This window comes from Triticum dicoccoides, chromosome 7A, assembly GCF_002162155.2.
Source record: "Triticum dicoccoides isolate Atlit2015 ecotype Zavitan chromosome 7A, WEW_v2.0, whole genome shotgun sequence".
Taxonomy (NCBI): domain Eukaryota; kingdom Viridiplantae; phylum Streptophyta; class Magnoliopsida; order Poales; family Poaceae; genus Triticum; species Triticum dicoccoides.
This window is the reverse complement of record NC_041392.1, coordinates 7,902,605-7,914,050: the sequence shown is the minus strand read 5'-3', so window position 1 is coordinate 7,914,050 and position 11,446 is coordinate 7,902,605. Positions and strand designations below refer to the sequence as shown.

The 11,446-nt window shown below is 45.1% G+C and overlaps 1 non-coding gene across 1 annotated transcript; it reads right to left on the bottom strand.

Moving 5' to 3' along the window:
• Nucleotides 1-10,768: 10,768 nt before the first annotated feature.
• Nucleotides 10,769-10,840, bottom strand: TRNAG-UCC. The gene has a single exon. It is a non-coding gene; the product is annotated as a tRNA-Gly (tRNA).
• Nucleotides 10,841-11,446: the final 606 nt, after the last annotated feature.

Here is an 11,446-nt window from a genome sequence, read left to right as displayed (position 1 = left end):
CCATGATCATCCTGTCACCGGCATGACACCATGATCTCCATCATCATGATATCCATCATCGTGTGTCCATGAAGTTGCTCGCCAAGTATTACTTCTACCACTATGGCTAACACGTTTAGCAATAAAGTAAAGTAATTTACATGGCGTTTCTCAATGACACGCAGGTCATACAAAACATAAAGACAACTCCTATGGTTCCTGCCGGTTGTCATACTCATCGACATGCAAGTCGTGATTCCTATTACAAGAACATGATCTCATATATCACATATATATCATTCATCATTCATCACAACTTTGGCCATATCATATCACAAAGCACTTGCTGCAAAAACAAGTTAGACGTCCTCTGATTGTTGTTGCAAGTTTTACGTGGCTGCAAGAGGGTTCTAGCAAGAACGTTTTCTTACCTACGTGAAAGCCACAACGTGATTTGTCAACTTCTATTTACCCTTCATAAGGACCCTTTTCATCGAATCTGCTCCAACTAAAGTGGGAGAGACAGACACCCACCAGCCACCTTATGCAACTAGTGCATGTCAGTCGGTGGAACCGGTCTCACGTAAGCGTACGTGTAAGGTTGGTCCGGGCCGCTTCATCCCACAATACCGTTGAAGCAAGATAAGACTAGTAGTGGCAAGAAAGTTGACAACATCTACGCCCACAAAACAAATTGTGTTCTACTCGCACAATAAGAACTACGCATAGACCTAGCTCTGATACCACTGTTGGGGAACGTTGCAGAAAACAAAAAATTTCCTACGGTTTCACCAAGATCCATCTAGGAGTTCATCTAGCAACGAGTGGTTTGATGCATCTACGTACCTTGTAGATCGTGAGCGGAAGCGTTCAAAGAACGGGGATGAGGGAGTCGTACACGACAAGATCCAAATCACCGGAGATCCTAGCGCCGAACAGACGGCACCTCCGCGTTCAACACACGTACGGTCAGTGTAACGTCTCCTCCTTCTTGATCCAGCAAGAGGAAGGAGAGGTTGAGGAAGATGGCTCCAGCAGCAGCACGACGGCGTGGTGGTGGTGGAGCTACAGTACTCCGGCAGGGCTTCGCCAAGCTCTATGGAGGAGGAAGAGGTGTTGACAGGGAGAGGGAGGCACCAAAGGCGTGGTTTGAGAGGCCCTCCTTCCCCCACTATATATAGGGAGCCAAGGGGGGGGGCGCCGGCCCTAGGAGATCCAATCTCCTAGGGGGCGGCGGCCAAGGGAGGAGTCCCTCCCCCCCAAGGCACCTAGGGGGGTGCCTTCCCCCTTTGGGACTCTTCCCTTCTTGAACCCTAGGCGCATGGGCCTCTTGGGGCTGGTGCCCTTGGCCCATGTAGGCCAAGGCGCACCCCCTAATCCCCATGTGGCCCCCCGGGGCAGGTGGCCCCACCCGGTGGACCCCCGGGACCCTTCCGGTGGTCCCGGTACAATACCGGTGACCCCGAAACTTGTCCCGATGGCCGAAATAGCACTTCCTATATATAATTCTTTACCTCCGGACCATTCCGAAACTCCTCATGACGTCCGGGATCTCATCCGGGACTCCGAAAAACATTCGGGTTACTACATATATATATCCCTACAACCCTAGCGTCACCAAACCTTAAGTGTGTAGACCCTACGGGTTCGGGAGACATGCAGACATGACCGAGACGACTCTCCGGTCAATAACCAACAGCGGGATCTGGATACCCATGTTGGCTCCCACATGCTCCTCGATGATCTCATCGGATGAACCACGATGTCGAGGATTCAAGCAATCCCGTATACAATTCCCTTTGTCAATCGGTATGTTACTTGCCCGAGATTCGATCGTCGGTATCCCAATACCTTGTTCAATCTCGTTACCGGCAAGTCACTTTACTCGTATCGTAATGCATGATCCCGTGACCAGACACTTGGTCACTTTGAGCTCATAATGATGATGCATTACCGAGTGGGCCCAGTGATACCTCTCCGTCATACGGAGTGACAAATTCCAGTCTTGATCCGTGTCAGCCCAACAGACACTTTCGGAGATACCCGTAGTATATCTTTATAGTCACCCAGTTACGTTGTGACGTTTGGTACACCCAAAGCACTCCTACGGTATCCGGGAGTTACACGATCTCATGGTCTAAGGAAAGGATACTTGACATTGGAAAAACACTAGCAAATGAACTATACGATCTTATGCTATGTTTATGATTGAGTCTTGTCCATCACATCATTCTCCTAATGATGTGATCTCGTTATCAATGACATCCAATGTCCATAGTCAGGAAACCATGACTATCTGTTGATCAACGAGCTAGTCAACTAGAGGCTCACTAGGGACATGTTGGTGTCTATTATTCACACATGTATTACGATTTCCGGATAACACAATTATAGCATGAATAAAGACAATTATCATGAACAAGGAAATATAATAATAATGCTTTTACTATTGCCTCTAGGGCATATTTCCAACACTCCGCCATTACAAGCCTCCAATCACAGGCGCCATGACTTTCTTCATTACTGCCATGCATGAAAATCTATATTTAGACATGTCTCGTGACACCGACGAGATAGCAAAGCTTCGTGCCACGCCCTCATAAAACCTCTCTGGCCGAAGTTAAGGGCGCGCCCGACCGGATCAATTCCAATCTAGATATCCAGTTACTTTGAGGAGCTGCCTTTGCCGCCGGCGGCAGCATGGTTCTAGTGGTTTCAATCTATGGCGGTTAGGGTTGGGGCGCCCCGGTGTCACCCAAACGAGCGACACGGGAGCAAGCCTGAATGCGGCTTGTCTTAGTCATGTTACTACAAGTGCTATTTTTGTTCCATTATGTGATGAACATAACACTCTGAAACTAGGAAAGTGCATGCCTGCACCGGTCAAGTGGCCAATCTCCATTGGTCCACACAGAAGTGGGTCCGGCCATATCCACAGCTTTATTCATGAAAAATGAACTTTATTTTTGTAACTTCTTTTGAAGTGTGCAAAGAAGGGAGAACATAATCACTTTGGTTTTATCTCTCCTCCTAGTCCCAAGCGTTGTTTCACTTAACCTCCTATTATCCGGCCCTCAACGCCATATATTATCCTCAAGTACATCTTCTTAATGATTCAGTCATCGTGTTGCATAAAAGATACATATTTGCTGGTGCAGTTCAAGATTGTTAATTTACAGGTTAAGCACCGGCTGAATAGGGCTGAAATCCACCTGAAACACAAGGATGAACTGATGAATGTACATATCTTCTTTTTTTTAGATAGGAGGCATATTGCCGGGCTTTAGCGAACTGAAGCCCTTACCAGTTTACAAAAGGTTCGCGAGCCACAAGTACAACGGAAAATAAACAGGTTCGATACATACCACAAGGGCCAAAACATTTACTCTATAATGGCTTCGCCTCGGAGCTGTTGTTGAGCGTGAATGCATCGAAGGGTCTTGGTGCGGTGGCGAAGCTTGATACATAGCTCCTCAAGAACAGATGCCTCCGATGTCTTGCTCAGCGCGGCTTCCATAGCTGTAAGAAAATAGTATTTTTTTACACGATGTCAGCCGCTTGTTTAACAAAGACTCCTCCCATAAGGGCTTTGTTGTGAATGCTCCACAAAGACCATGCAAAAGCAGCAAAAACCAACCACGCTATCTTTCTAGGAGATCCCGACAGCCAGAGGAAAACGTATGGAAATCCGCCATCGACGCAGGCGCCCAGCTGCAGCCGGTGGTGTCTCTAACACATCCCCAAAGGAATTGAGCACATACACATCGAAAGAAGATGTGATTAGTATTGTTCACTTGGTCGCAAAAAGGGCACAGACCACTACCACTACCAGGGCCATGCCGTTTTTGAACCTCAACACTTGTGGGTAATCTATCACGAACTAACTGCCACAAGAAGATTTTAATTTTGGTGGGGATACGCGATTTCCAGATATCCATTGCTTGAAACCAAGCTGCACCTGCGTGAAGGGCCTTGTACAAGGACTTGGTAGAAAACTGGCCTGATGGTTCTAGTTTCCTCCCAAAGGAGTCGGGATTTTCGGATGGAGTTGTTGGAAATATGAGCAATTTACCAAATAATTTTATTAACATAAATATTAGATAAAGCACGACTAATATAACAGTGACAAAACTAGTCATGTGATCTGACAGAGAGAAGGTAAATAACATCTGCATATAGGAACTGTAATCAAGTTTCTCTAGAGCAGATAGTAGGACAAGTTTAATATGTGAAGTAGGACCTAACATATCTAGGGCAAACAACAGAACAAGGAACTGTGGCAGGACCTCGAATAGGAAGGAGAAGAACACATACGGGACAGCAGCAGCAGCAGCACTGGACTTGGGGTCGGTGTCCTCACCGGCCATGTCGTCGAGGAGGTTGTCGACGTCGGGGAAGTAGTCGTTGGAGTCCGGGGCGTCCGTGACGAAGAAGTCAGTAGTCGGGCTGAGCGCTCCCCAAAAACCTTATCATCCTTCTCCCGTGCAGGACTCAAAGAGGTGCAGTTTCGGAGGCCTACTGTCCCAACTCGCGGTGCACGCCGCAAGCCGGGATGAGGAAGACAGCAGTAGCTCAGAGATTGGAACCGGTGGCGAGAGGAAGAAGTTCTGGTGCATCTCTCTGAGAGGATCGACCTCCAAGGCGAGAGGCTGCGCCAGGAGCTGAAGGGAACGCGGGAGACGAAACGAACAGGCAGCGGCCGAAGGGTGCAGTGTTCGTATTCAATGTCCACTACAGCAAACACTTTCCAGCTCCCGAGTGGCCTTTCGTATACCCGTAGCGGCTCGGCTCATTCCCGCAACCCACATCGCATCGCGTCGCGGCGAGGCGTGGTGTGGCGAGGCGGGCGGCGGAGGAGGAGCGCACGTGGATGTCCCTCTTGTTCTCATGCTCACACAAGTGGGGAAAGAACCTCCCTTATAATGAGGTCCAACTCCCACTAAACCAGCAATGTGGGACTGAACTTTAGTAGTATCCCTTGCCTTGCACAAATGGGCTAAGTGGGCCTCTAGGATTTATTTAGGAATTTCTGAAATAGTTATTGGGCTGTCCCAAAATAGACTAAATTCCAGCAATCCTCCACCAGATCCCAGAGGCACACAACAATTTGCCTTTGGTTCCAAAACACTGTTTGATATACCGGTATTGCAGTGAAGACTGTTAAGTTGAACTTCCACCTAGAACTCTATGCTACACTAGTAAGCAACTTGAAAAGTGGACTGGGCCTTGAACTGCAAGTTTTGTGCGAATCTAGCTTCACATAAAGCCTTAACCGATACTAGGCTACCGTGGGTCTTCCCCGCGGGTGGAGCTTATGCGTCATACTCCATGACCTTTCATGAGTTTACTAGAGAGAACCCTACTCTTATAAATTGCTACGTTTGACAATCAGACTCATATAGGTGTGTTCTTCAAAAGATGTTCTGTAGGACAACATCTCTGCTTAAATGAGCCACTTAGAACATATTAAGATATACATCAACCTGCCATGCAGATTAAGAGAGTATTGCATCTTCATGGAGTGGTATTGTTAATTAGTAAGGATACTCTCCTCTCGGTTGATCAACAGCTTGTTTTCCACATCTAATTCACGAGATCTCCGATCACAAAGAATAGGTTACCGCTGTGAACAACTCATATTGTGGGTCTCATACCCATCTCTCTCGATGCATTATCTATCACATTACGTGATAGATCCTTAGTAAAAGGATTTGCTAGATTTTTAGACGTTTGGGTATAATCCAATGCAATAACTCCAGAGTTTCTCATTTTCCTAACAAACTTTAACCTTCTCTGAAAGTGTCTTGATGACTCCATGTTATCCTTTGAGCTGCTCACTTTCGTGATCATAGTTTGATTGTCGTAGTTCATAAGGATATCCGGTACAGGTTTCTCAACAACCGGCAAGTCATTCAAGAGCCGGCGAAGCCAGTCTGCTTCGACCGTAGTTGTATCTAGTGTTGTGAGTTCTGCTTCCATTATTGACCTCGTTAAGATGGTCTGCTTGCAAGACTTCCAAGAAACAGCGCCACCTCCGTGAGTGAATACATATCCGCTCGTGGCCTTTATCTCATCAGCATCTGGGATCCAGTTTGAGTCACTATACCCTTCAAGCACTTTTGGGTGCCCAGTGTAGTGAATTCCATAATTCACAGTGCCTTTCAAGTAACGCAAAACTCTCTCTAGAGCTTTCCAATGCACATCTCCTGGTTTTGAGACAAATCGACTCAGTTTGCTAACAGCAAAAGAGATGTCAGGTCTTGTAGCACTGGCTAAGTACATAAGCGAGCCAATAATATAAAAATACTTCAATTGATCTCTAGCAATTCTTCGATTCTTTCGAAGCAGCACGCTTGCATCATATGATGTTGGAGAGGGCTTGCAGTCACTATAGCCAAAGCGACTCAAGATCTTTTCCATATAGTGAGATTGAAGAAATGTAATCCCACCATCATCGTCTCTCAACAACTTGATGTTCAGAACGACATCAGCCACTCCTAAATCCTTCATCTCAAAACCGCGAGATAGGAAATTCTTGACCTCCTTAATAACATTCAGAATTGTTCTGAAAATCAGTATGTCATCAACATACAAGCAAAGGATAACTCCCTCGCCCCCACCATGGCGATAGTACACACATTTATCTGCTTCGTTTACAACAAAGCCTGCAGCTGTTAAAGTTCTTTCAAACTTCTCATGCCACTATCTGGGTGCTTGCTTGAGTCCATACAAAGACTTCAGCAACTTGCACACTTTTCCTTCCTGACCATCTAGTACAAACCCATCTAGTTGTTTCATATAAATTTCCTCGTCCAACTCTCCATTGAGGAAAGCAGTCTTAACATCCATTTGATGAACAAGAAGACCATGTGAGGCAGCTAGTGAAAGTAGAACTCGAATAGTGGTCAGTCGAGCCACAGGTGAGTAAGTATCAAAGAAGTATTCACCTTCCTTTTGGGTATAACCCTTAGCCATGAGCCGAGCCTTGTACTTTTCAATAGTACCATCAGGCCTAAGCTTCTTCTTGAATACCCATTTGCATCCTATAGGTTTGCACCCATAAGGACGATCAGTTATCTCCCAAGTTTCATTCGCCAAGAGGGAATCCATCTCGCTACGAACCGCTTCCTTCCAGTAGTCAGCATCTTCAGATGCATAGGCCTCTGAAATAGAACTCGGAGTGTCATCTATGAGATACACAAGAAAATCATCACCAAAGGACTTTGCAGTCCTCTGTCTCTTGCTCCTAGTAGGAACTTCATTGTTCTCCTCCACAGGACTTTCAAAGTTTTCCATCGAAATGGCAGATTCGATAATTGTAACTGGTTCCTGATTCGATGAACTAGGCATCTCCTGATTAGATGAGGTATCCATATCCTTCATGGGAAAGATATATTCAAAGAAAGTCGCATCATTCGACTCCATGTTCGTACCGACATGCATGTCAGGTACCTCAGATTTTACAACCAAGAATCTATATCCAATGCTATGAAAAGCATATCCCAGGAAAACACAATCCACAGTCTTTGGTCCAAGCTTCCGCTTCTTTGGAATTGGAACATTGACTTTCGCCAAATAACCCCATGTTCGTAGATAAGAGAGTTTTAACCTTTTCTTCTCCCATTCCTCGAATGGAGTTATCTCTTTGTTCTTTGTGGGAACTCGGTTTAGGACATGACATGCCGTCAATATCGCCTCCTCCACCATGCCTTGGAGAGACCCGATGTGTCTAACATGGCGTTAACCAAATCAGTTAGAGTACGATTCTTTCTTTCGGCCACCCCATTTGACTAAGGTGAATAGGGAGGCGTCCTCTCATGGATTATACCATGTTCCGCACAAAAAGCATCAAATTCATTGGAAAAATACTGTCCACCACGGTCGGACCTAAGACTCTTGATTTTCCGATCAAGTTGGTTTTCCACTTCAGCTTTATAGATCATGAAAAAGTTCAAAGCCTCATCCTTAGATTTTAGAAGGTACACACGGCAGTATCTAGTGCAGTCATCAATTAACTCATGAAATATTTCTTTTCACCTTTTGTCAAAACACCATTCATTTCACATAGATCTGAATGTATGAGCTCTAGTGGTGCAAGATTTCTCGTTTCCGTAGTCGTGTGAGACTTACGAGGTTGCTTAGCTTGCACACAAACTTGACACTTAGATCCCTTGACAGTGGTGAAACTAGGGATTAAGTTCAACTTCGCTAGTCGCGACATGCAACCAAAGTTAACATGACAAAGACGTGAATGTCACACATTTGATTCACTATTTTTGCAAACATGATTAACAACTTTATTGCAAACATCTGATAAGGATAAATGAAACATGCCTCCTGACTCATAGCCTTTACCAACAAAGGTTCCATACTTGGATATTACAAATTTATTTGATTCAAAGACAAGCTTATAGCCATCTCTACACATAAGAGATCCGCTAACAAGATTTTTATGGACGGAGGGGACATAATGCACGTCCTTCAGCCGCATGATCTTCCCCTAAATAAACTTCAGATCGACCGTGCCAACACCACGAACAGAAGCGCTTGAACCGTTGCCCATCAGTACGGTTGAAGTCCCTACGGTCTGATAAGACAAAAACATGGAAATATCACCGCATACATGCACATTAGCACCCGTGTCAATCAACCAATCAGGAGAATGACATACTGAAAGAATAGTGGGAAATATACCATACCCAGCATCCTTCATGTCAATGTCTCCAATGACAACATTAGCAGTCTTGCCGCCTTTCCCAGGATGACGCTTGTCATAGCGATTAGGGCAACTAGGATCCCAATGATCAGGATCCCCACACACATGACAAACACCTTTCTTCTTGTCATTCTTCTTCTTGAAGTTCGTGTGTTGCACAGCCTTTTTCTTCCCATCAAATTTTGCTTTACCATCAAACTTGCCTTTATTCTTGAACTTGTGGGGCTGGAAGTGTTCTTCTTCTGTGCCAGATTGGCACTAGATCCTCCCTCAATACCTCGAGCACGTGTGTCCTTTGCTCTCGCCTTTTCCTCGACATCAAGAGTACGAATGAGATCCGGAATGGAAAACTCTTGTCTCTTATGCTTCAGTAAGGTAGCAAAGTTCCTCCACGAAGGAGGAAGCTTGGTGATGATACCTCCGGCAACAAACTTGTCCGGTAGCATACAGTTGAAGTGCTCAAGTTCTCTAGCAAATGACTGTATCTCATGAGCTTGCTCAACCACGGAGCACTCTTCAGTCATCCTGTAATCATAGAATTGCTCCATGATATACAGCTCAGTGCCGGCATCCGAGACCCCAAACTTGGCCTCGAGTGCGTCCCACATATCTTTTCCATTGTCAATTGACGCATAAGCATCAACTATGTTCTCACCAAGAACACTCAAGAGAGCAGCCTTAAACAGAGTATCCATTTTCTGAAAAGCTTGTTCCTGTTGGGCATCAAACTCCCCTTCAAGCTTGCCAAGCGTGGCGTCATAGCAACTCATGGTTTGAAACCATAAGACTGCTCTCACGCGCCACCTCTTATAGTGGATACCCTCAAACATAGGAGGTCTCATGGAAGCAGCAAAACCACTTGGGGTAAATTGCCTATAATAAGGTTTTTGGATTGTTGGAAATATGAGCAATTTACCAATGATTTTATTAACAAACCTAGTCATGTGATCTGACAGAGAGAAGGCAAACAACAGAACAAGGAAAGGCTGCGCTGGGAGCTGAAGGGAACGCGCGAGACGAAACGAACGCGGCTCATTCCCGCAACCCGCGGCGCGGCGGGCGGCGGAGGAGGAGCGCGCGTGGATGTCCCTCTTGTTCTCATGCTCGTACAAGTGGGGAAAAACCTCCCTTATAAGGAGGTCCAACTCCGACGAAACTAGCAATGTGGGACTAAACTTTAGTAGTATCCTTTGCCTTGCACAAATGGGCTAAGTGAGCCTCTAAGATTTATTTAGAAATTTCTGAACTAGTTATTGGGCTGTCCCAAAATAGACTAAATTCCAGCAGGAGTAGCATTCCGAAGAAGATCCACCAATTGGTTCCATTCTAAGGTGTCCATGCGGCCCAGAGTTATCCGAAATTGAGGACACCACCGTCCGTTTCTCCCGTAGGTAGCAACCAGCGCATTTGGTTCCCTAGCAATGGCAATTGGCAAACAACCGTGGGAACTCTTCCACTAGCGGGACTGGCCCCAACCACACATCTAACCAGAACATCGTTGGTCGACCATCACCAATTGTGTGAACTGCGCCAACTCGGAGCAAGTCTTTGATCTTCATAATTGCCTGTACGTATCTACATATCTTGCCTTGTAAATGAAAATTTAGGACTCTCTCCATTCACTATTATAAAATATTCTAACGTTTTTCAGAGTCAGATGTATGTAGACGTATTTTAGTGTATTTGTTGGCTTATTTCAGTCTGTGTAGTTTATATTAAAAATATGTAAAACATCTTATATTAATGAACGGAGAAAGTATTTTTTATGGTGGGTTCTGGACTCCTGTTCGTTAAACTTTTCGGAGGTGTCGGTGATGCTTGTGTTCCTGTAGTTGTAATGGTCGGTTGGATGTATCAGAGGACATATCTACATAAGCCAATGATGTAAAATCGGTTGGATGTATCAGAGGACATATCTACATCAGCCAATAATGTAAAAACAAAGAAAATTATAACACACGGACAATTAAGTATGGATAGAATAAAATCAGAGTGTCCTCTAAAAAACTTTCCATGTATAATAAAAATATCAATGTCATGGCACAAGCGAGTGGCAGAACCTTAGAAAAAAAATGCGTCTGCCGGGAGTCGAACCCGGGTCTATTGCTTGGAAGGCAATTATCCTAACCGTTGGACTACAGACGCAATGTTGTTAGCCGTTTGGATGAAAGTATATTTATCAAAGAAGTTTCTGTTTTCACACTACCTAGTATGAGTCAGCTAACATTTTTGCGCTTGTTCTCACGGAATGCACATGGACAAACTTAGCAAAAACAGATATCTATTTGATGCCCTCATCTACTAACAACGCGTTTGGTTCAGTCCAAGTAACACATTCGGTTTTCCAGACACGCCGCCTCAGATTAATTTTTTTGCAATACGTTCTTTGTTTGGTTGGTGCAGCCAAGTCCTGATTCTCTAAGCACCTCCGATCGGACGGTTTTGATTTTATGAATTGCTGTATCAGGAAGTGCTGTTATGGAAACGTCGAAAGCGAGACAAACGCTAGCTACGGTTTTGCAAACCGCTATAATGGAAAGCCGCAATTTTTCCGGCAAACCAAACGTGTCGTAAGTTGTTTCCCCACTCTTACTTTGAATTCACTCTAGGAACTATGATAACGTTCATTTTATCTTCTTTTTTTAGTAGACCGTTCATTTTATCTATGGTTGTCAACTACATGGAGGAAAATGTAGGGAAGGACCTCTCTTTCCACCTGATCGGGCGGCCTCGCTGGGCGGTGAGGTGAGA